This window comes from Oryx dammah, unplaced genomic scaffold (assembly GCF_014754425.2).
Source record: "Oryx dammah isolate SB20612 unplaced genomic scaffold, SCBI_Odam_1.1 HiC_scaffold_16, whole genome shotgun sequence".
Taxonomy (NCBI): domain Eukaryota; kingdom Metazoa; phylum Chordata; class Mammalia; order Artiodactyla; family Bovidae; genus Oryx; species Oryx dammah.
Window position 1 is genome coordinate 15,134,908 of NW_024070200.1, and position 26,063 is coordinate 15,160,970.

General features: G+C 39.4%; 1 pseudogene; it reads right to left on the bottom strand.

The window, feature by feature from the left end:
* Positions 1-13,226: 13,226 nt before the first annotated feature.
* Positions 13,227-13,591, bottom strand: LOC120875034 (annotated as a pseudogene).
* Between the last annotated feature and the right edge of the window lie 12,472 nt (positions 13,592-26,063).

The window sequence follows — 26,063 nt, forward strand, 5'->3', positions numbered from 1 at the left end:
AAGAAAATGATACCAAAGTAAGACACTGTAAAAAACTAGAACAAAAAAGGAGAGTACTCTTTTTTTTTTTTTTTTTTTTGCTGTAGCCTTCCAGTTTCTTTTGAATACTGCCTCGTTGTCTTTAAAATGTCTAAATTGTTTTCAAGTATGAAAAAATTATAGTTGAAATCATAGAAAATGAGAAATGTTTTAAACAAGGATTACTGGTTTCTGTAGCAAAACTGTTTCTTATGTTTATACTTCTTTATATCAGCCAAGGGTACTTTATCCTGGTGTGTGTGTGTGTGTGTGTGTGTGTGTGTGCATGCTCAGTCACTCAGTTGTGTCTGACTTTTTGTGTCCCCATGGACTATAGCCCACCAGGCTCCTCTGTCCATAGGATTTCCCAGGCAAGAATATTGGAGTGGGTTGTCATTTGCTACTCCAGGAGACCTTCCTCACCCTGGGGTAAAACCCATATCTCTTGTGCTTCCTGCATTGGCAGGTAGATTTACCACTGTGCCACCTGGGAAGCTACGTTACCTGTTGATTATTTATAAACTGTTTTACTTTTCCATTTGTTTGAGGCATTAGTGGCTCTTGGTGATTACCTTTCTCACTTCATGGAAAATGTTCATTGAAAGTATTAAGTGACCTCGATTTTATTTTCTTAAAATAACCATGTTATTCATGTCCTCTAAAGTTGCTGGAAAGATCATTTAGCATCAAATACTTTCTAGCTTCTTTGGCTTTGGGCACCATACTTCATAATTTTTCAACCTGTGTTCCTACAATCAATAGAAGAAGAAACCTGTTATATTAAAAGTAAGTTATTATATTGAAAACAATCTTGGGATTTACTGTCAGTTTGAATGCCTCCTACCTAACTTTCTAGATGTGTAGCCATGGAAAAATGTCTGAGCCTCAACTTCTTCATCTCAAGGGTAGGGCTGATATCATCTCTGTTCTTACAGTGATAGAGAAATAACCAAAATAATGTACTTAAGTAAAAAATGTATATTTTGGATATAGTAAGTGTTCAACAAATATTCTTTGCTTAATTTTTGATTGAATAAATTGTTCTTTTTCCTGTTGTATTTTGCTTTGCCTTCCTTTCCCTTAATGCATGATTTTACATTGCTTTCCAATGTATGTTATATTAACTTGGAGCCTTATTTCAGTTTCACTGTTGTGTCCAACTCTTTGCAACCCTGTGAATGACTTTCACTCTTTATCACTAGTGCCACCTGTGAAGCTCCCTCTAGAACTTGCGCCACACAACACATTTAGAGACTCTCTTGGCTGCCTAGAATCATGGCCTATGTTAGAGAAAGTGGTGTAGACTCAAAAGGTTTTGGTTTACCTTATTATTTTTTGTAATGTCCTCTCATTTTGCTTCTATATTATACCAGCCATTTTCCAGAATAAACTTCTCCCTGTCTTTGCATATTGATAGTGCTATTGTCTGTCTTCAGAAGCCTATTCAGTGTTCGGTGTCACTGTGTTAACAGTTGTTCTGACGGTGAAGTTTATTTTACAAATGCAGCTTCTAGTAACATCCGTGTCAACCATTTTTATCTATGAATTCTTTCTGCATTCATTTTCTTCACAGACTTTTGGCATTCAGAACATCTACAGATGCAGTTAAAGATGTGTTGATTGAAGAGATGAAAGAAAGAAAGAAATCTCTATAGTGGCAGCTGCAGAGAAGCCAAGAAATCAGAAGCAGGTAGCATCTTTTTTCCCCATTCTTCTTCCTACCACCCCCAAATGGAAGGAGAGAGAGAAATGAAGGTGGTAGGGGAGGTTCTGGGGCTTCCCAGGTGGGGCTAGTGATAAAGGACATGCCTGCCAATGCAGGAGACATAAGAGATGTGGGTTGGACCCCTGGGTTGGGAAGATCCCCTAGAAGAGGGCATTGCAACCCATTCCAGTATTTTTGCCTGGAAAATCCCATGGATAGAGGAGTCTGGTGGGCTACAGTCCATAGCATCCCAAAGAGTTGGACATGAATGATGAGACAGCTCACACGCAGGATGAAGGTAGGCTATACTGGGTGTATTTCCAATGTTTTACATATCAGGAAACGGAGGCTCAGAAATGTAATGTGACTTGCTCTCTTTCTACTTATAGCTTTTTGCCTTATAGTGGGGACTTTTTGTGAAACAGTAACTGCCATGACTTGGTTTTCCCATGGTTCTATCTCATCTCTTCTGCTGTTAATTAATTAATTTTTTTCTGCCACTATTGTGATAGAAAGACTATACTGGTCTGCAAGAGTTCTTCTGTGGACTGAGCAAGTAGCCAACCTGGAAAATAGACAAGTTCTTCTCAAGTGTTCCACTTGTTATTTCTTTGGTTGTTCTCCCTTTTATAACTGTCTTTCCTCTTTTAGGCTATGGTGTCTCATATTCCAACCAAAGAACTCAGTTCTCCTAAATGATTATCTTTTCAGTGTAGGATAATATATAAACTTTTAGGAAATATTTCCCACTTAAAAATTGAATTTAGGATGAGTTCCCAGATGTGAAATTTCAGAGGTTGACGTTTTTTACAATGAGAGAGGGAGTTTTGGGTGCTGAAGATTTCCTGGAGTACTCAGATTTCCCAGCAGAGGTGAGTGTACTGTTTTTACACAACAAAGTTTAGCTCATCATTCAGCAATAACGAGCCAAGGTACAATATGTTTATAAAGATCTGGATGATTTAATTAAGTGTTTGAGTCCACAGGTTTTGCACTGGGGTACATCTCTGGCAATGGGGTTGTTGATGCCTTACAATAATAGGAATGCGTCAATGAATGTGGAAGGCAGGGCCACCCCCTCCTCTGCAGTCATGTTGCTTAAGTACTTGGTGTGTGTTCCATGTAACTTAATGTAGACTTGATGTTACAGTGAATTCTTGATAATCACTGGAGTGGGGATGCCTTGAATTTGGGTTTCATAGCCTTTACTTCTGTAGTATTCCTATGCCACCAGTTCTATGAGTTAGTTTTAGATTATAGTGAAATCCCGTTAGAAGTTTCCACAAAATTCTTGAAACTTTGATAATTAATTGGCTAATTAAAATATTTTAGTTTACAAAGCTGACATATTATTTTAAATTTTTTTGTGCTTATATTTTTCTTCTTCTGTAGGCTTTCCCACTTTACCTTAAAGTTGGGTCATAGGGACCATCTGAGTTGGTCATAGGGACAACATTAGTGGAAGTTTGGCACTTTTTAAAAAATTTCTCTCCAGAGCAAATATGTATGAGAATTTTTCTAGTAACAAAGTGCCCTGGTACAATGATACAGCAATTTGTAGTGGATAGACCTTCCCACACAATACCAAACAGCAGCTGGCTAGGAGAGCTAGCAGTGGTGGGCCCCACAGACCTGTCAGAACCCACTTGAAGCAGACTGCTATTGGCCAAGTATACTGCTATGGGACTCAAGGGACCCTGCGGAGTCAGGGCAGATGTTACATACAGTTATTTGCTGTCTAGATGAGCACAACTAAATATTTGTTTCTCTGTGCTTTTTTTTTTGGAAGGATGATTCTAATCCTTGCAGTGTCAGCTCAAAAGCCCTAGTGGGAAGAACCACACTTAAAAAAAAATAAAATAAAATGGAGGAGTCTTACAGCTTTAAGAACTTAGACAAGTTTTTGGTTGTGAACTCTGAATTTTTATACCTTAAAGCATTGAAGATTTTACTTCAGCCTGAAAATATTCAAGGTCAAGTATTACCTTGATATAAGAGAACTTTAGTTTGATCTTTGAAGAAGACTGAATTTTTATAAAAATCTATATTCTTGGCTCTACTAGAATAAGTTAGCTGTAAAAATACTCTTGTAAGAGTGGGCTTATGAGATGGGACTATTTTGGTGTTATTTAATTAGTGGGAGGACAATATGTGACATATACAGTAGATTCAGTTTCAGTTCAGTAGCTCAGTCGTGTCTGATTCTTTGCGACCCCATGGACTGCAGCACGCCAGGCCTCCCTGTCCATCACCAACTCCCAGAGTTCACTCAAACTCACGTCCATTGAGTCCGTGATGCCATCCAGCCATCTCATCCTCTGTCATTCCGTTCTCCTCCAGCCTTCAATCTTTCTGAGAATCAGGGTCTTTTCCAGGGAGTCAGTTCTTTGCATCAGGTGGCCAGAGTATTGGAGTTTCTGCTTCAGTATCCATCCTTCCAATGAATATTCAGGGTTGGTTTCCTTTAGGATTGATTGGTGTGATCTCATTGTTGTCCAAGGGTCCCTCAAGAGTTTTCTCTAACACCACAGTTCAAAAGCATCAATTCCTTGGTGCTCAGCTTTCTTTATAGTCCAACTCTCACATCCATACATGACTACTGGAAAATCCATAGCTTTGACTAGACAGACCTTTGTTGGCAGAATCAGTTCAGTTCAGTCGCTCAGTCATGTCTGACTCTTTGCGTCCCCATGAATCCCAGCACACCAGGTCTCCCTGTCCATCACCATCTCCCAGAGTTCACTCAGACTCACGTCCATCGAGTCTGTGATGCCATCCAGCCATCTCATCCTTGTTCATCCCCTTCTCCTCCTGCCCCCAATCTCTACCAGCATCAGAGTCTTTTCCAGTGAGTCAACTCTTCGCATGAGGTGGCCAAAGTACTGGAGTTTCAGCTTTAGCATCATTCCTTCCAAAGAAATCCCAGGGCTCATCTCCTTCAGGATGGACTGGTTGGATCTCCTTGCAGTCCAAGGGACTCTCAAGAGTCTTCTCCAACACCACAGTTCAAAAGCATCAATTCTTCTGTGCTCAGCCTTCTTCACAGTCCAACTCTCACATCCATACGTGACCACAGGAAAAACCATAGCCTTGACTAGATGGACCTTAGTCGGCAAAGTAATGTCTCTGCTTTTGAATATGCTATCTAGATTGGTCATAATTTTTCTTCCAAGGAGTAAGCATCTTTTAATTTCATGGCTGCAATCACCATCTGCAGTGATTTTGGAGCCCCAAAAAATAAAGCCTGACACTGTTTCCACTGTTTCCCCATCTATTTCCCATGAAGTGATGGGACCGGATGCCATGATCTTTGTTTTCTGAATGTTGAGCTTTAAGCCAACTTTTTCACTCTCCTCTTTCACTTTCATCAAGAGGCTTTTTAGTTCCTCTTCACTTTCTGCCATAAGGGTGGTGTCATCTGCATATCTGAGGTTATTGATATTTCTCCTGGCAATCTTGATTCCAGCTTGTGTTTCTTCCAGTCCAGCGTTTCAAGCAGGGTGACAATATACAGCCTTGACGTACTCCTTTTCCTATTTGGAACCAGTCTGTTGTTCCATGTCCAGTTCTAACTGTTGCTTCCTGACCTGCATACAGATTTCTCAAGAGGCAGGTTAGGTGATCTGGTATTCCCATTTCTTTCAGAATTTTCCACATAATGTCTCTATTTTCTAATATGCTGTTGGTCACAGCTTTTCTTCCAAGGAGCAAGCGTCCTTTAATTTCATGGCTGCAGTCACCATCTACGGTGATTTTGGAGCGCTTCTGAGCCACAAGGGAAACCCATACAGTAGATTAGATTCAAAGTTATTTATTCTTTATGGCAATAATTAGCCAAAATATCTCCTTCTTGCCTCCCGATTAAATATTTCTTATGGGAACTTTTAGCTTGTGATAATAAGGACATATCAGGACCAAGGAGAAGGCATATTGTTGTATTTCCAGGAGATACAATATGTTCCCAGGTGGGAAGTGAAGTGAAACATCTTGTGGGTGGAGGCCACTCATTTCTATCACTGTGCCTGAAACCCAGTTGATCTATTTTTTCAGCACCTTCATTCCCCTGTAAAATGACTTCTAACTTACTAACGGGAATCTTTTGTATAGAAAATAGAAATATTTTGTGTGTACTCCTGAGGGAGCTAGTCCTTCCAATGACTGTATGACCCCATTTTCTTTTTCTTTCCTTTTTTGGTTTGACCTTTCTTTTGATCTGTCATATGGCATTCAGTTAAACCACATCTCTTGGGTTTCTCTGCTTTACGCTGATATTTTGAAGTCCTTTAGGAGCCCAAATCACTTGTGTTCTCAAGTGTCCTCACAATTCCAGAAGCCATTCTCTATTCTGTTAAGATGCAGAAATACAATATGTTTTCACTTTTAGCTCTATTCCTTTCCATGTGTGTGCCAAACAGGGTTGCTTGTATCCCTATTCCCTTTCAACAACTGAAGCTTGTTAACTGAAAGCAGTTTGTCTGCCTGGCCACTTCATTCCTTAGGGTTAGTTACCCCCAGGAGGGGCCTCATCCCTTCCTCCTACTAGATTTTTGATGAGGAGTCTTGCCTTGTATAGATTTATAGCTCTTACTCATAATGGAGTCAAGTCACTTCCACCACCAGCCTCCTTTTTGTTTGCTTCTCTCTCACCCCCTCCTGCCTCCATAAATTAGTGATTGTATTTCCAAAAATAGGAATCCCTGTATCTAGATGAGTACAACTCAATGTTTATTTCTCTGTGCTGCTTCTTCTTCTTTTTTGGTAGAATGCAATTCTTTTTTTTTTTAATTTTTATTTTTACTTTATTTTACTTTACAATACTGTATTGGTTATCCTTGCAGTGTCAGCTTGAAGGCCCTAGTAGGAAGAACCACATTTTTCTTTTATTGCCAAGAGCAGAGCCATCCTATCATCACAAATAGCGCCTTCAGGTCACCAAAAGGGAGGGGATATATTTATGGTTGGTTCATTTTGCTGTGCAGTAGAAGCCAACACAACATTGTAAAGCAGCTGTACTCCAATAAAAATTAATTTTAAAAAGAGAATAGCGCCATCTCAATCAGGTGGGAGCAGTAGTGTCCATTTAATTTCAAGGATTCTTGGGTGCTTGCTAGGAGAGTAGGTTAAAATCTTGTCTAGGCAGGAGAGTAGGTGAACCAGGGTTAGACTTGACACAAAGTTATTGAGGTAGGGCTAGGGATGGATGGCAACAGGGCTGGTAGAGTGGAGGGGCCATCTAAGAAGTAGGAGAAATAAAATATGAACTCCCTTTCATTATGGCGGCAGATGAATCTTTTTACAAGACACTAAAAGAAGCCTAAAATACAACTTCCCAAGAGGGAGGTTAAAAAAAATTTTACAAAACTGTAGGAGCAGATATCATTGTATTGTGTTTTAAATTGTTTCCTTTTTATAGTATAAATACTAAGCCAACCACATGAAAATCTTCAAATATATATTAACTTTACTTAAAATAGTTTAAATGAAACATCTATTTAAAGCACATAGATGACTGTCTATTCAGAGAAAAATATTGGTGTCATGGGAATTAGCCAAATAGGTTGTATTCGACGCACAGTTCTGAAGGAAATCAGCCCTGGGATTTCTTTGGAAGGAATGATGCTAAAGCTGAAACTCCAGTACTTTGGCCACCTCATGCGAAGTGTTGACTCATTGGAAAAGATTCTGATGCTGGGAGGGATTAGGGGCAGGAGGAGAAGGGGACGACAGAGGATGAGCTGGCTGGATGGCATCAGTGACTCGATGGACATGAATCTGAGTGAACTCCGGTGATGGACAGGGATGCCTGGCGTGCTGCAATTCATGGGGTCGCAAAGAGTCAGACACGACTGAGCGACTGAACTGAACTGAACTGAAAGATATTTTCAGTTCTTATAAGGTTTAAGGCAAAAAATTTCAGGCTAAACAGGGCAGGTATGAAATAAAATAAACTGGAGTTATTTTCCTTATTATCTACCTTCCAAGGACTGTTTTTTTGACCCTCACAGCATTTTCATCTTGCTGGTGCTGAGTTGTTCAAGAGGACAAAGCAGTATGGCAAAGGTCAACATGCTGCAGGTGTTTCCATGCAGACTAAGTCTCTTCAGTGAGCTGGTACCACACTGTGTAAACCCAGCGCTCCAGGTCTTCTCAGGGTTTTCCTTGAGGGCCTGGGCACACAATTTGGTGCATCACTTTTATTCTTTTGAGCCTGCTCCCTCTTCCAAAAAAAAAAAAAAAAAAGAGAGAGAAAATAGGATTTACTCAGCTGCTGCTGCTGGTAAGTCGCTTCAGTCGTGTCCACTCCATGCGACCCCATAGACGGCAGCCCACCAGGCTCCCCTGTCCCTGGGATTCTCCGGGCAAGAACACTGGAGTGGGTTGCCATTTACTCAGCTGGTGATCCTCAACTTTGGCTGTGAACTAGGATCTTCTGAGCCCAAAGACTCTTCTAGGAGGTTCTGATTGGTAGTTCTGGATGTGTTGCAGTTTGTATCTTACCAGGTGCTTCTGAAGTGTTGCTAAGGTCTAGGGTCACTCAAGTAACTGATGTGTGTGTGTGTGCTAAGCTGGTTCAGTCGTGTCCGACTCTGTGTAACTCTATGGACTGTAGCCTGCCAGGCTCCTCTGTCCATTGGATTTTCCAGGCAAGAATACTGGAGTGGGTGGCTGTGCCCTTCTCCAGGGGATCTTCTCAACCGGGGGATCAAACCCAGGTCTCCTGCATTGCAGGTGGATTCTTTACCATCTGAATTACTATGGAAGCCCCAACTGAGTGATATTTTATCCCTAAGACATATGAATTTGGCCCAGAGAGAAGAAATTAGAGTCATCTGTGGACACTTTGGCGCTAGTGGTAAAGAACCTGCCTGGCAGTGCAGGATGTGTAAGAGATGTTGGTTAGATCCCTGGGTAGGGAAGATCCCCTGGAGGAGGGCATAGCAACCCACTCCAGTATTCATGCCTGGAAAATCCCATGGACAGAGGAGCCTGGTGGGCTATGGTCCATAGGGTCTCAAAGAGTCGGATAAGACTGAAGTGACTTCGCACAGCACAGCAGAGTGGAGACTTTGCCGCCTTTTTAATAAGAATTTGTTAGTATCAGTGAGATGAGAAGGGTTTGCCTTTCTGACCTGGTAACCACCTTAGTCTAGTTCATTGATCAGTTCAGCATCACTGTTTCATGGCATGACATTCCTGGCACAAGCCTTTGATTTATGCTTGTTTGTATGACTAAAACAAGTTCCCTTTGATTACAAATTAAGGAGGAGTTTTATATTAATATAAATTGGTTTAGGATTGTGAGGGGAGGGCTGCCATTGTTCTGGTGGCATTCCTAATTAGAAATGGATTAGACATGGAGTTCTGGTTAGTGTCTGGGACCCAGGCCAAGAGAATGTGTGAGCTTCCCGTCATCTTCCTTTCCAGCATTGCTTTATAAAAAACATCCCCTTGCATTGGGTGAATGTGCTCAGTTGGTGGCAGCAAAGTTCTGTTACAGAAAATTATGAGAGGCTCTTGTCTTAGATGTTTTGAAGAAAGCCAGAGGAACAAAGCAGCATGTATAATAACATCCATGTTTTCTGTTAACCTGCAGAGCTATAAATATACTGCATGTGCTCAGAAAAAGGAAAATTATGTAAAAGAAAGATTTTTTACTGTCCTTGTCTAAGTATAATCCCCTAACTATGTTCTTTGTTTCCAAATATAGAAGTATTGTAGCATCAGCTTCAGACAAAAGATTTAGTCAGGTCATGATCCAAAAATGTGGGCGTCTTAGGATTTATTATTGGTTGCCATGTAAATTTGTTAAAATGGAAGCTTTGATCTTGAAATATCAATATATTCAAATAAGATTAATGATTTAATATCTAGAGAAATCAAGATTTTGATGCAATGAATGGATAAGGAAGGTTTTACAATTTTACATTAGTAAAGATAAAAACTCAACATTTGAAAAGCTACTTTAGAATTTTAGTTTAATGGAAACTGTAGTAAGTACCAAAGTCAAAGAAAGTGAAAATGAAAGTCTCTCAGTCATTTTCGACTCCTTGCAATCCATGGGCTATATAGTCCCTGCAATTCTCTAGGACAGAATACTGGAGTGGATGGCCTTTCCCTTCTCCAGGGGATCAAAGGTTAGGTGGTATCTGACTAATGTACTGACTAGAAGGGTTTGTAAACAATAAACAGATGGAAATAAAGGAACAAAAATGAAATGATAATTGGTAGGTTGGTAACTGTGGATAGTGACATTTTATGATTTATGTCCACAATTTTCTGCATAGGCCCTGGTGGTTTAATTAATCGTTGCATCTGAAAAACTGGGTGTTATTTCAATCAGGAAAGATTGAAGGCAGGAGGAGAAGGGGATGACAGAGGATGAGATGGCTGGATGACATCACGGACTCGATGGACGTGGGTTTGAGTGAACTCTGGGAGTTGGTGATGGACAGGGAGGCCCGGTGTGCTGCAGTCCATTGGGTTGCAAAGAGTTGGACACGACTGAGCAACTGAGCTGAACTGAACTGAATTCAGGGGCAAATGGATAATTGAACCGTAATCTGGCCATCAGATTGCCTTGTAGTTATGCTGCTGACTTTAAGTGATCATCATCCCAAATGATTCATGCTCTTGGAGACAGTGTCACCAGAACTGACACCATCACTGTTAGATGTGGGGGTGGCAGGAAAAGCCATATGTAAATGTAGAAAATGGAAACCCAGGGAGCAGCTCCAGCAAAACTGCTAATAAATTATCAGGAGATTACTGACCTCCTAACGAGAGACTACCGACTCAAAAAATGGTTAAAATGTAAAAACATTCTAGGTTAGCAACTTGAATCGTGAATATAAATGTTCTGATGTGATGTTTTTATTATAATATAAAGCATGAAAACATCATATAATTACTAATATCTCCAAGTTCAGATTGTAATCCTTTTTAATCTCTCTTTTTATACGGTTTTAATTACATAAAGTTTTTCAGAAATACTTTTGTTTTTTGCTATAAAATAATTTTTACTTAAGTTTTAATAATGTTAAAATTGATTAAAAGCTTAAAAATGTTAGATGGTTATTTCTTAACTTCAAAGCACTTGTGTGTTGAAATAGTGACTTGTAAAAAAAAGTAAGTTATCCAATGTGAGCTTAAGTCAAATAGACACCATCACATTTGAATATTCTAGGTTAAAATTTCAAAGGCATTCAAAATGTGATCTTGTAAATGCCATTTAAAATAATGGGATTTTCTAAGTTGGAAAGTATCATTCCATGTGCACAATTTTGAAAATATGTCCTAAAAAATACTCTTTCTGTCCCTGTCATTATCTTGTCAGTCAGATCAAAGTCTTTATTCTTCATCTTTCAATTTTGAAAACATAGAAAAACAACAGACTGTTGTGACTATAAACTTTTCACTTGTGAGGAATTTATGACTAGATACCAGAAAAAAATTTCAGGGAATTTTTAAAATGAGATGTTTCTTTTTATTAATGCTGATTCTAAAAAGAATTTTATGCAATATAGTTCCTTATTTAAACACAGAAATAGATTATTTCCTTTATTTAATGAAATCGATGTGGTAGTTACCTATTTTCAAGATGAGAAACAGACTCTCCAATGTGAATCATACATACAATTAAATACTGAATCTTCTAGGTTAAAATTTCAGAGTAATTTGAAATGTACAGTCACCTTAGGAAATTCTGGTTTGAGTGGTCTTGATAGATACACACAAGCACACACACACATACAGAATCACAACTGAGTCTCATAGGCAACATGGTTGAAAATCATTGGCCAATAGCTTTTGTTTATTTTTTTAAATATTTTATTTTTACTTTATTTTACTTTACAATACTGTATTAGTTTTGCCATACATTGACATGAATCCACCATGGGTGTATACAAGCTCCCAATCCTGAATCCCCCTCCCACCTCCCACCCCATATCATCTCTCTGGATCATCCCCATGCCCCAGCCCCAAGCATCCTGTTTCCTGTATCGAACATAGACTGGCACTTCATTTCTTACATGATAGTATCCATGTTTCAAAGCCATTCTCCCAAATCATCCCACCCTCTCCCTCTCCCTCAATCCCTATCAAGCTACCAGTGGTATTTTTCACAGAACTAGAACAAATAATTTCAAGATTTGTATGGAAATACAAAAAACCTCAAATAGCCAAAGCAATATTGAGACAGAAGAATGGAACTGGAGGAATCAACTTGCCTGACCTCAGGCTCTACTACAAAGCCACAGTCATTAAGACAGTATGGTACTGGCACAAAGACAGAAATATAGATCAATGGAACAAAATAGAAAGCCCAGGGATAAATCCATACACCTATGGACACCTTATCTTCGACAACGGAGGCAAGAATATACAATGGAGTAAAGACAATCTCTTTAACAAGTGGTGCTGGGAAAACTGGTCAACCACTTGTAAAAGAATGAAACTAGATCACTTTCTAACACCACACACAAAAATAAACTCAAAATGGATTAAAGATCTAAACGTAAGACCAGAAACTATAGAACTCCTAGAGGAGAACATAGGCAAAACACTCTCCGACATAAATCACAGCAGGATCCTCTATGATCCACCTCCCAGAGTACTGGAAATAAAAGCAAAAATAAACAAATGGGATCTAATTAAAATTAAAAGCTTCTGCACAACAAAGGAAACTATAAGTAAGGTGAAAAGACAGCCTTCTGAATGGGAGAAAACAATAGCAAATGAAGAAACTGACAAACAACTAATCTCAAAAATATACAAGCAACTCCTGCAGCTCAACTCCAGAAAAATAAACGACCCAATCAAAAAATGGGCCAAAGAACTAAATAGGCATTTCTCCAAAGAAGACATACGGATGGCTAACAAACACATGAAAAGATGCTCAACATCACTCATTATCAGAGAAATGCAAATCAAGACCACAATGAGGTACCATTTCACACCAGTCAGAATGGCTGCGATCCAAAAGTCTACAAGCAATAAATGCTGGAGAGGATGTGGAGAAAAGGGAACCCTCTTACACTGTTGGTGGGAATGCAAACTAGTACAGCCACTATGGAAAACAGTGTGGAGATTCCTTAAAAAATTGCAAATAGAGCTGCCTTATGACCCAGCAGTCCCACTGCTGGGCATACACACCAAGGAAACCAGAATTGAAAGAGACTCATGTACCCCAGTGTTCATCGCAGCACTGTTTATAATAGCCAGGACATGGAAACAACCTAGATGTCCATCAGCAGATGAATGGATAAGAAAGCTGTGGTACATATACACAATGGAGTATTACTCAGCCATTAAAAAGAATACATTTGAATCAGTTCTAATGAGATGGATGAAACTGGAGCCAATTATACAGAGTGAAGTAAGCCAGAAAGAAAAACACCAATATAGTATACTGACACATATATACGGAATTTAGAAAGATGGTAATGATGACCCTTTATGCAAGACAGCTTTTGTTTATTTAAAATCCACACTTTTGTTTATTTTCAAGAAGTTTAAATCCTCGAAGGGTACAGCATCACATGGATTCTGTGTCCAATGGCCTTAGCAGGAATGTTGCTTTGGAATTTGGCATGAACCATGCCACTGTTTCCATGAGCTCAAGTTATCTTTCCCCAGATTACTCTTTTTTTGTTAGGTTTTCCACCAGGAGTTACTGTGTTCTTTGCTTTGTACACATAAGCACATCTCTTGCCTAGATAGAATTCAGTTTCATCTCGAGCATATACACCTTCAATTTTCAGGAGAGCAGTGTGTTCCCTTTGGTTCTGTAGACCCCGTTTATAGCCAGCAAAAATGGCCTTGGACCACAGCCTTCCCGACATATTTGTCGTTTTAGAAGTCCCATTCCCAGCAGGCCTCCACCGGGTCCAAGATGGCTGCAAGAGTGGCCAATAGCTTTTAGAGATTATGGCCTATGACCATGGCACACCATTAATTAGCTGATATTTTCCTGTTCTGCTGGTGATTTGCTGCCAACATAATTAAGAAATAGGGGTATTTGAGAGTGTAGGTTGCAGAGAGATAAGGAAGTTTTTCTCCATTTTTCTCCACATTGTCTCTCTCCTCTATTTTTCCTTTGTCAAGGGTTGCCTGACCGATTTTGCCTTTCCTCTTCTCACCTGTGTATTGTAAGCACACATATAACAGTGATTCTAACTGGTTTGTGATAGTCACTTGTTAAGTTTTCAGGAGTTTTATTAACCAGTTGTTAAACACAGTCATTATAAAAAATTAAATTATATAAACATATATTGTCATGTACATTATATAACCAATTCATATTGAAACAAAAGTATTCAATACTCAAAACTCATTAATATCTAATTCTTTTATTATCTTTAATCATTAACTCTGTTTTTGAGGTTATATGTATCATTTGTCTGGCGGAAGAGACTACTGCACATCTCTTCAAAACTCGGGCCTCAGTGATGTCATGTTGGTAGCTTGACACTGATCAAGTGGGAGTCTTTAGGTCACAGAAATCAGCAAATAGTGCAGATTAGGACTCGATTTAGTCTGGTTGACTGTTTCAGTTTTAAAACTTATGGAGAAGATGTTAATGCTGATTAAATAAAGTGTTTCATGCCTGTAGTTATTAAATTGTGAATAGCATTAAAAAATGAGGAAATTTTCTCCTAGTATTCACAAACTATTTCCAGGTTAGCCAAGAAGGTACTCTCAACATCGATGAGTGAAGTCCCTATGTTGGCCTTTCTTATTTCACTTTAATCTTATTCCTTAATATAAAGTGAAAGTAAAAGGACTCACTTGTGTCCAACTCTTTGCGATCCCATCGACTGTACAGTCTGTGGAATTCTCCCAGCCAGAGTACTGGAGTGGGTAGCCTTTCCCTTCTTTAGAGGATCTTCCCAACCCAGGGATTGAACCCAGGTCTTCTGCATTGCAGGTGGATTCTTTACCAGCTGAGCCACCAGGAATGCCCATAATGTAAAGAAAACTGTAAATCAATTTCATGTAAACAAAGTTATAAATCAACTTTTGTGCTACAACTACACTCATCTGTTAATGATATGAGAAATTCTTGGCTGAATTGGATAATAAGCAAGCATATATTCACAGTCTCATTGTGACACTTTGGCTGGCAATAGAATTGTAAAAACTGGTAGTGGATATTCAAAAAGTGACATCACACTGAAGTTTTGGGTATGTGGAATTTATAATAAAGAATATTATATATTTTGTTTTTATTTGTAAATTGTACATTATGGTTGTTATTTAGTTGCTAAGTTGTGTCTGGGTCTTTTATAAACCCATGGACTGTAGCCCACCAAGCTCCTCCTCCATGCAATTTTCTAGGTAAGAATACTGGAATCAGTTGCCGTTTCCTTCTCCAGGGGATCTTCCTGACCTAGGAATCGAACTTGCCTCTCCTGCATTGGCAGGTGGATTCTTTACCACTGAACCACTAGAGAAGCCCAAAATTGTGCTACGTATCTCTTAACTAGCAAAATTTATAATAAGCATGTATAGATCCACACACTGCCTCTTTTCCCAGATATGTGGTTGTTAAACATCTACCAGCGCATCACTGCATATAATCCTTGAAGCAGGGATGGGAAAGTCATTTAGTCCAAATTTTTTACATTCAGATATTGGCTAGATGAAAATTTAAAATAGCTCAACCTGGTTAGGTTTCCTGCAAGGGGAGATAGGTAGCTGCTAATGTGCAATTGTCCCTCCAAAATTTTTGTTTTCATTGCCCATGTGTTAAATGCATTATTATAGATTACTTTGGATTCTGTTGCTTTTTGATTTCCTAAGTATTGATTCATAAATGGGAGTATTTTGACTGGGAATACCAGTTAAAATACAGTTTTCTGGCAGGCCCTCTACCCCATCTACCCGACACACTGCATCATAACTGCAGTGTGGTGGAAAGAAACTGTATTTGAATGTTTCCTAGACCAGGGTTTGGGAACCATCGCTTGTGCCTTGTGTTAAATATAAATAGCCCTAGAGGAGAAAGAATGTAACTCAGCTTCTGCCATCGTTCGGCTGGATTAACAGATAGCAGAGATCAAGACCGTGTAGATACAGCCTTTCTCCCCACCTCCCTGAGGCACCTGAAACTGAGTGGGATCATGAATCTTAGTAGGAGGCATGCCAAGCACAATCAAGCTAACTCTAAGTGGAAATTCTCTAGACACTTCACATTTAACTATCTGGAAAAATTTTAGAAAGGAGACTTTCCTATTTCCTTGTCCTTATTGCTCAGGCATGAAATATGCTGTGTCTTCAAGTACGGTGTTATGAAAATCAGGGATTGTTCATCCGCTTTGAGTGGGCCAGCTATATGCCGTCCCAGCATGCGTGCCCATCTGTCAGCAATAAAACCTTTAATTTTCTATGCTTGTAGTTTCTACAGAACTATTGGCAGAAAATGAAATGATCATAATTCTGTATATCTGGTGGTCATTTTGAGTCCATATTGTGCTTTTCTGAGACTGGTAAGGGGTCATCTAAAGAACTTACCAGGTGTCCAAGTTAAATCAATGAGAACAATCATTCTTTTTCTAACCCGACATATCCAGTTTGCCTTGAAATCAGCAGGTTTTCCTTCTAACCATCCAATTAGCACCTAATTGCTTTCCTTCCAAGGAGAAGGTGAAGGTTGCTACAACTACCAGGTAGGAAGCTTATCTAACTTTTATTTTTATACATAGGTTTGGAGTTGTGAAAAACAAAAAGTTTGTGCCTAAAAATCTACTAAGTAATGTATAAAGGTTGTAAACATATATTTCACATTTCTTGAGTGGCTGAGCAAGAGTAATTATGCAATTTGTAAGGATAGAAACTAAGCAAAATGCTATATCATGTGAATATCTCCTTTCTTACTACCCAAAGGAAAACTGGATCCATACATCTGAACTTTAAAATTTTAGTTGTGTGCTTGATATATTATTTTGGTTACACTGTCTTACCACATTAATGCTTTTATCTGCAGTTATTAATTTATTGTAGTTCGTGAACTCCCAAAGAGTAGAGACTCTAATTATTTGAGCTCTTTGTGTATAGGATGACCATAGCATTTGAAATCACAGATATTGTTTCATTGTGCCCTGTAACATGATACTGATATTCATTCTGTATTCGTGTTTCTCACTTGGTACTCACTTCTTATAACCTCGAGTAAGTTACATGTAGGGTCTCATTATAGCTAAAAGCAAGGAAGAGTGTTTGCTCCTATTTCAAGGGAGCTGTCATTTGGTGGGACAGATAATGGCCTTACATGTATGTTCTATGGTTATATCACTTGTGGATTTAAGGCAAGTTTAGTTAGAGGAAGCAGGAGAGAGAGGAAGTAAAGAGTGGAATTTAAATTATCGGGGCAATTTCACCCTTCTTCAGGGTGTCTATAATCCAGAGTGTAATGGGAGGTGTTAAGCTGCTGTTCTTCCTAGGTGTTCTCAGTTCTTTCATGCCTCTAATAGCACAAGATCTTACAGAGAGACTGTGATTCTAATGTTTAAGGATAATTATTTATTAATACAATTTAGACTCTAAACACAAGCTAAGTCTTTCATCAGGTGTTAAGCCAAAAAGAGAAATGGAGTCCGGCCCTGAAAGAAAAGCTATGATTGATTTATTATAAGACGTAATACTAGTTTTTGATGGGGGGCTCCTAAGAGACTTTCAAGGGTAATTTTGTCTCTTTGTCCTATGAGGTATGAGAATAGAAAATCTAAGTAAGAGGAGGCAAGTTTACAATTTATTTTCCCTTCTACTACATAGTGCTCTCCTGGTGGCTCAGACAGTTAAGCGTCTGACTATAATGCGGGAGACCCGGGTTCGATCCCTGGGTTGGAAAGATCCCCTGGAGAAGGAAACGGCAATCCACTCCAGTACTATGCCTGGAAAATCCCATGGACAGAGGAGCTTGGTAGGCTGCAGTCCATGGGGTCTCAAAAAGTTGGACACGACTGAGAGACTTCACTTCACTTTCTACTGCATAGCTATAGGACACCAAAGAATGAAGACAATTCATAATGACTAGTCTCAAGAATTCTATATTCATAGAATTTCTTGGGGTAATTGTCTTTCTGGTGCCATTATCAGGAAAACAGGATTTCTGAGAGAAATAAATTGTTTTTCCACGTTGAGCAAAAGTAAGGAAGGAGAGGTTGTGCAGAGAATAGAGAGAACCAGGGTCAAATGTGGTATTCAGTTTAGTTTAGTCATTCAGTCGTGTCTGAATCTTTGTGACCCCATGGACTGCAGCATGCCAGGCCTCCCTGTCCATCACCAACTCCCGGAGTTTACCCAAACTCATGTCCATTGAGTCGGTGAGACCATCCAACCATCTCATCCTCTGTCATCCCCTTTTTCTCCTGCCTTCAATCTTTTCCAGGATCAGGGTCTTTTCCAGTGAGTCAGCTCTTTGCATCAGGTGGCCAAAGTATTGGAGTTTCAGCTTCAACATCAGTCCTTCCAATGAAAACTAAGGACTGATCTCCTTTATGATGGACTGGTTGGATCTCCTTGCAGTCCAAGGGACTCTCAAGAGTCTTCTCCAATACCACAGTTCAAAAGCATCAATCCTTCGGTGCTCAGCTTTTTTATAGTTCAACTCTCACATTCATACGTGAACACTGGAAAAACCACAGCCTTGACTAGATGGACCTTTGTTGACAAAGTAATGTCTCTGTTTTTGAATATACTGTCTAAGTTGGTCATAACTTTCCTTCCAAGGAGTAAGCGTCTTTTAATTTCATGGCTGCAGTCACCATCTGTAGTGATTTTGAAGCCCCCCCCAAAAAGGCTGTCACTGTTTCCATTGTTTCCCCATCTATTTGCCCTGAAGTGATGGGACTGGATGCCATGATCTTAGTTTTCTGAATGTTGAGCTTTAAGCCAACTTTTTCACTCTCCTCTTTCACTTTCATCAAGAGGCTCTGTGGTTCTTTGCTTTCTGCCATAAGGGTGGTGTCATCTGCATATCTGAGGTTATTGATATTTCTCCCGGCAATCTTGATTCCAGCTTGTCTTTCATTCGGCCCAGCATTTCTCATGATGTACTCTGCATATAAGTTAAATAAGCAGGGTGACAATATACAACCTTGACGTACTCCTTTTCCTATTTGGAACCAGTCTGTTGTTCCATGTCCAGTTCTAACTGTTGCTTCCTGACCTGCATACAGATTTCTCAAGAGGCAGGTCAGGTGGTCTGGTATTCCCATCTCTCTCAGAATTTTCCACAGTTTATTGTGATCCACACAGTCAAAGGTTTTGGCATAGTCAATAAAGCAGAAATAGATGTTTTTCTGGAACTCTCTTGCTTTTTTGATGATCCAGCGGATGTTGGCAATTTGATCTCTGATTCCTCTGCCTTTTCTAAAACGAGCTTGAACATCTGGAAGTTCCCGGTTCATGTATTGCTGAAGCCTAGCTTGGAGAATTTCGAGCATTACTTTACTAGTGTGTGAGATGAGTGCAATTCTGTGATAGTTTGAGCATTCTTTGGCATTGCCTTTCTTTGTAATTGGAATGAAAACTGACCTTTTCCAGTCCTGTGGCCACTGTTGAGTTTTCCAAATTTGCTGGCATATTGAGTGCAGCACTTTCACAGCATCATCTTTCAGGATTTGAAATAGCTCCACTGGAATTCCATCACCCCCACTAGCTTTGTTCATAGGGCCCACTTGACTTCACATTCCAGGATGTCTGGCTCTAGGTGAGTGATCACACCATCGTGATTATCTTGGTTGTGAAGATCTTTTTTGTACAGTTCTTCCGTGTATTCTTACCACCTTTTCTTAATATCATCTGCCTCTGTTAGGTCCATACCATTTCTGTCCTTTATCGAGCCTATCTTTGCATGAAATGTTCCCTTGGTATCTCTAATTTTCTTGAAGAAATCTCTAGTCTTTCCCATTCTGTTGTTTTCCTCTATTTCTTTGCACTGATTGCTGAGGAAGGCTTTCTTATCTCTCCTTGCTATTCTTTGGAACTCTGCATTCAGATGCTTATATCTTTTCTTTTCTCCTTTGCTTTTCACCTCTCTTCTTTTCACAGCTATTTGTAAGGCCTCCCCAGACAGCCATTTTGCTCTTTTGCATTTCTTTTCCATGGGGATGGTCTTGATCCCTGTCTCCTGTACAAGGTCACAAACCTCCATCCAAAGTTCATCAGGCACTCTATCTATCAGATCTAGTCCCTTAAATCTATTTCTCACTTCTACTGTATAATCATAAGGGATTTGATTTAGGTCATACCTGAATGGTCTAGTGATTTTCCCTACTTTCTTAAATTTCAGTCTGATTTTGGCAATAAGGAACTCATGATCTGAGCCATAGTCTGCTCCCAGTCTTATTTTTGCTGATTGTATAGAGCTTCTCCAGCTTTGGCTGCAAAGAATATAATCAATCTGATTTTGGTGTTGACCATCTGGTGATGTCCATGTGTAGAGTCTTCTCTTGTGTTGTTGGAAGAGGGTGTTTGCTGTGACCAATGTGTTCTCTTGGCAAAACTCTATTAGCCTTTGGCCTGCTTCATTCTGCATTCCAAGGCCAAATTTACCTGTTACTCCAGGTGTTTCTTGACTTCCTACTTTTGCATTCCAGTCCCCTAGAATGAAAAGGACATCTTTTTTGGGTGTTAGTTCTAAAAGGTCTTATAGGTCTTCATAGAACCATTCAACTTCAGCTTCTTCAGCGTTACTGGTTGGGGCACAGGCTTGGATTACTGTGATATTGAATGGTTTGCCTTGGAGATGAACAGAGATCATTCTGTCATTTTTGAGATTGCATCCAAGCACTGCATTTTGGACTCTTTTGTTGACCATGATGGCTACTCCATTTCTTCTAAGGGATTCCTGTCCACAGTAGTAGATATAATGATCATCTGAGTTAAATTTACCCATTCCAGTCCATTTTAGTTCACTGATTCCTAAAATGTTGACGTTCACTCTTGCCATCTCCTGTTTGACCACTTCCAATTTGCCTTGATTCATGGACCTGACATTCCAGATTCCTATGCAATATTGCTCTTTACAGTATTGGTACTTGCTTGTATCACCAGTCACATCCACAACGGGGTGTTGGTTTTACTTTGACTCTGTCTCTTCATTTTTTCTGGAGTTATTTCTCCACTGATCTCCAGTAGCATATTGGGCACCTACTGACCTGGGGAGTTCCTCTTTCAGTATCCTATCATTTTGCCTTTTCATACTGTTCATGGGGTTCTCAAGGCAAGAATACTGAAGTGGTTTCCCATTCCCTTCTCCAGTGGACCACATTCTGTCAGATCTCTCCACCATGACCCTCCTGTCTTGGGTGGCCCTACAAGGCATGGCTTAGTTTCATTGAGTTAGACAAGGCTGTTGTCCTAGTGTGATTAGATTGACTAGTTTTCTGTGACTATGGTTTCCGTGTGTCTCCCCCGATGCTCTCTTGCAATACCTACTGTCTTACTTGGTTTCTCTTACCTTGGACGTGGGGTATCTCTTCACGGCTGCTCCAGCAAGGTTCAGCTGCTGCTCCTTACCTTGGACGAGGGGTATCTCCTCACCTCCGCCCCTCCTGACCTTGAACATGGAGTAGCTCCTCTAGGCCCTCCTGTGCCCGCAAAGATTAGGGTAGTCACAATGAGGTGGAGAGAAGTAGGCAGATTGGAGTGTTTTTTAGAGGCAGAGCTTATTTACAAAACAGAGACAGAGCCACAGACTTAAGAGAACAAACATAGTTGTCCAGGGGAGAGCATGGGGGAACATGAATTGGAAATCTACATGTACACTCTGCTGTATTTAAAATGGATAACCAACAAGGTCCTATTGTATAGCACAGGGAACACAGTGTTATGTGGCAGCCTGGATGGGAGGGGAGTTTGGGGAGAATGGATACATATATAAGGATGGCGGAGTCCCTTTGTTGTCTACTTGAAACTATTACAACATTGTTAATTGACTATACTCCAATATAATGTTAAAAATCTTAACTTTTATTTGGTTAAAATTATTTTTAATTACAAAAATATACTTTTGTATATTGTTATAAAACTGGTCTCTCAAAGTTGTTATTAGGGTTAGCTGAGCTAATATATGTAAAATCTCAATATATGAATGAGCTTTTAAATAAAGATTGGAGAGGCACTGCAAGTAATAGAAAGAGCATATGCTTTATCAATCAGCAATGAGTTTATAATCCTTGTTTTTGCCAGATTTACTGAGACCTATGTGTACTAGTTATCTGTAGCAGTTACAAGTTATCCCCCAATTTAGCAGCTTTAACAACAAATATTTATGTTCTCATACAGTTTCTCACAGTAAAGAATTTAGAATAGGCTTAGTTAGGTGGCTCTGGCTCAGGACCTCTCATGAGGTCCTTTTAAGATGTTGACCTGGGCAGCAGTTGTCTGAAGGCTAGACTGTAGCTGTAAGAACTGCTTCCAAGTTGGCTCATCCACATGACTGTCTTCAACTGATAGACATGTGAACTTCATCATGTTGTTGTTCAGTTGCTAAGTCATGTCCAACTCTTTGTGACCCCATGGACTGCAGCACACAAGGCCTCCCTGTCCCTCACTATCTCCTGGAGTTTGCCCAAGTTCATGTTCATTGAGTCGGTGATGCTATCCAACCATCTCATCCTCTGCCACCCTCTTCTCCTTTTGGACTGGGACCCTCCTTTCCCAGTATCAGGGTCTTTTCCAATGGGTCAACTATTCTCATCAGGTGGCCAAAGTATTGGAGCCTCAGCTTCAGCAGAGGCTTCAGAACTTTTCCATAGGGTTGTATAATGGGCTGAATGTATCTCTTCAAAATTCATACATTGAAGCTTTAGCCACTAATGTGATTATACTTGGAGACAGAGCCTTTGATGAGGTGTGTGTGTTTGAGTGCTGAATCACTTCAGTTGTGTCTGACTCTCTGCAACCCTATGGACCATGGCCTGCCAGGCTCCTCTGTCCATGGGATTCTCCAGGCGTGAATACTGGAGTGGGTTTCCATGCCCTTCTCCAGGGCATCTTCTCAATTCAAGAATCGAACCTGCATCTCTTACATCTACCTGCATTGACTGGTAGGTTCTTTACCACTAGTGCCGCCTGGAAAGTCCTTTGAGGAGATGATAAAGGTTAAATGAAGTCATAAGGATTGGTTCCTTTTTGGTAGATCTGGGACCTTATAAGAAGAAGAGACACCAGAGCTGGATCCCTCTACCACATGAGGATGCAGTGTGAAGACAGCTGTCTGTGAGCCAGAAAGAGAGCCCTCACTGGGAACTGAATCAGGTGGCACATTGATCTTGTACTTTGTATCCTCTAGAACTGTGAGAGAGAGATTTCTGTTGTTTCAGCCAACTGGTCTGTGGTATTTTGTTATGGCAGCCTGAACTGACTAGTGCAGGCTGCTCGATAGCAGTTAGCATGCCCAGAATGAACCCTCTAAAAGGAAGTCTCAATGTTTTTTTTATCATCCAGTCTCAGAAATCACTAAACCACGCTTCTGCCATATTCTAAGTCAATGAAGTCTAGCCCATACTCATGAAGAAGAGAGTAAGATTCTATTTCTGCGAAGAATTTGTGAACATATTTTAAAATTACCTTAAGACCTTTATGCAAGGTTCTTTTTTTTTCTTTTATGAAGGGAGGCTAATAATAAAGTACATTGAAAGGATTAGATAAATGTGTCTTGTCGTTTGCCTAGCTAGGTGCTGCTCAGTAAATGTTACTTTCCTTCCTTGATAATTTAGAGATCATCTGGAAATTAAGAGCGGAGAAGTAGGATAGTGCAGTTCTTTTGGGGGGCTCCTAAGTGTGTCTCTTATCCTTCTCTGTTCATGCTAGCAATTTTTGCATCAAGTAACATATCTTAAACCCTACTTATCTAATTTAATTAGGCACATGAATTTACTTGTGACTCTTCCTTTTTTTTCTTTGAGATGAAAATATAAGCCTCTCGAGTTTTCTGAATGTAGAAACTCTTACATATGTTGATGATGTATTTTCTTAATTTTCTATATGTAGGAATTTAAAAGAATGAAACTTCAAATTAAAATAATGTATCTCTGAAACAAGTAAGTGAAGATCAGTACTATCTAAAAATAGGAAAGAAATTCATAATTAAAAAAACAGTTCCAACTGCAGCCTTATTATTTCAGCATGTTTCCAGCTGTGGGTGACTTTACATATCTTCAGGCATAATCACATATCAATATGCATGAAACAACTCTTTTAATGTCCATTAATTCTTGCATAAACTCTTTGCATAAATCTGTACCAATCAGGATGTGATTAGAACCTTATTGTCTTGCACAATCTAACTAATATTGAAGTCAGATTCAGAAAGAAGCTCTGACTTTTTTGGTCTTTACTTTTTAAGGAAATTCAGTCTCTAAAGTAGAGTATTTAAATGAGATGTTGGAGAGTATCTTATGAAGTGGGACACTTACGACATCAGGCGGCCATTGTCTTGATTGTTTTGAAGGTCAGCATTTGTGGTTGGAAGGAAATATTTAAGCTATTTTAAAAGTTGGATTGACTATAATATTTGAATATCATTTCTTTTAATGTATGTCATAGTTTTTCATTTTTTGTAGACAGTTAAAAAAAAATCTAGACCAGAACAATGCACATTAAAGTGAAAAGAAGTATCCCAGATATGGGCAAGGTCTCTCTTGCCCAGGATCTCAGGAGTAAGATCAGGACTATACTATTGATATTTGAGCTATGTTAATTAGCAAATATATAAGTTTAATGCATAAATGAATAGAACCTAGGAGAAGAGAGAGAATCTAGGGTTGATAAACTTCAAGATTTAAGATAACATGGTTTCACTTAGAAAGGATTGTATTGACTCATCTTAGAAGACAGAATCTACTGTCTTAGTGTCTCCAAATGGTTCTTATTGTTAGTCTCCATTTGGGCAGAATTTCTATCCACATCTGATTTTTATGTATGATGCTTTTGTGTATGACTTCCATTTCCAATGGTGATTTAGGGGAAGTTTCACTTAAACTACTACCTATATTCCTTATGTGTTGAGGTCTGACCTTTTTCCTGAAATCCTAACCTATACGTAGCAACCTCCTGTTTATCTGTAGTAGGGTACCCCACAGGCTATTGATATTTGACAGACTCTTCATTTTGACCTCCAAACCTTCTCCTCCCCATTAATCTTTTATCCCAGTGAAGGCACTGCCATCATCCATTTACTATGCTGGAAACCCAAGTATTATGTTTGACTCTTTCTTCTCTGTTACTGCCCCCTACTACCACCTTTGCACTTTCTCCTCCACGTACAAATTAATCATCCGACCCTATTCATTTTATCTGTTAAATGTCTCTCTTGTCCATCTTCTCTGCTTCCACCGTCTGGCCACTGCTAGAGTTAGGCTCTTATTATATCTCTTAGCTGGCCATCTAGTTTGTTGTCTTTCTCCAATTTTTCCTTTATTATGGTCAGAGCGATTTTTGTGAAGTGCATATCTGATTATGCTGCTTCCATGTGTAAAATTCTTTTGTGGTTCTCCATTTAGTATCTCACATTAAAGGCCAGTCTTTAATATGGTATATTAGGTGATTCCAGTGGCTCAGTGGTAAAGATTCCTCCTGCAAGGCAGGAGACCTGGATTTGATCCTTGGGTTGTGAAGATCCTCTGGAGAAGAAAATGACAACCCACTCCAGTATTCTTGCCTGGGAGATCCCATGAACAGAGGAACCTGGTGGGCTACAGTCCATGGAGTTACAAAGAGACACAGCTTACAACTAAACAACAGCAACAACAAAAATTAGGTGATTCTAGATTGTGCTCCTGTGTTTCTTACTGAGCCTTATTTCATTTACTTAATTATAAATACCTGGTTTCTTGGATATGTTGTTAGGTTGCACTTCCATGACCTAGCACATATGGTGCTAGGTCAGTTACCATCCAACTGGTAGGTCTTTGGTCTGGCAAATAGCTCAGATGTCACACTTTATGTGAGGACTTTCTAGATTCCATAGGCAGAGTTAAATCTTCTCTTTGCTCAGTTTCCACGTACCTTTGTTTCTGCTATGGTATTTATAAAATCATACAAAGATTAGTTGTGTGCCTGTTGTTTCCTCCATGGACTCTGGATGACTCTAGAAGAGGGACTGTCTTACTTTTCTTTATATCACTAATGCCTAGTAAGGAGCTCCAAAGATAATAGGAATTTGGCCCTGCTCACTAAATAAATAAGTAAATCAAAGTGTCTTAATTAGAAACACAATAACAGTGCTTAGAGAAAGGATTCTGCAGACATGAGATCATTTCTTGTGTCTACTCTTCATAGAAGTATAGACTTACAAATTCATCACTATTGGAACTATGATAAACAAAGA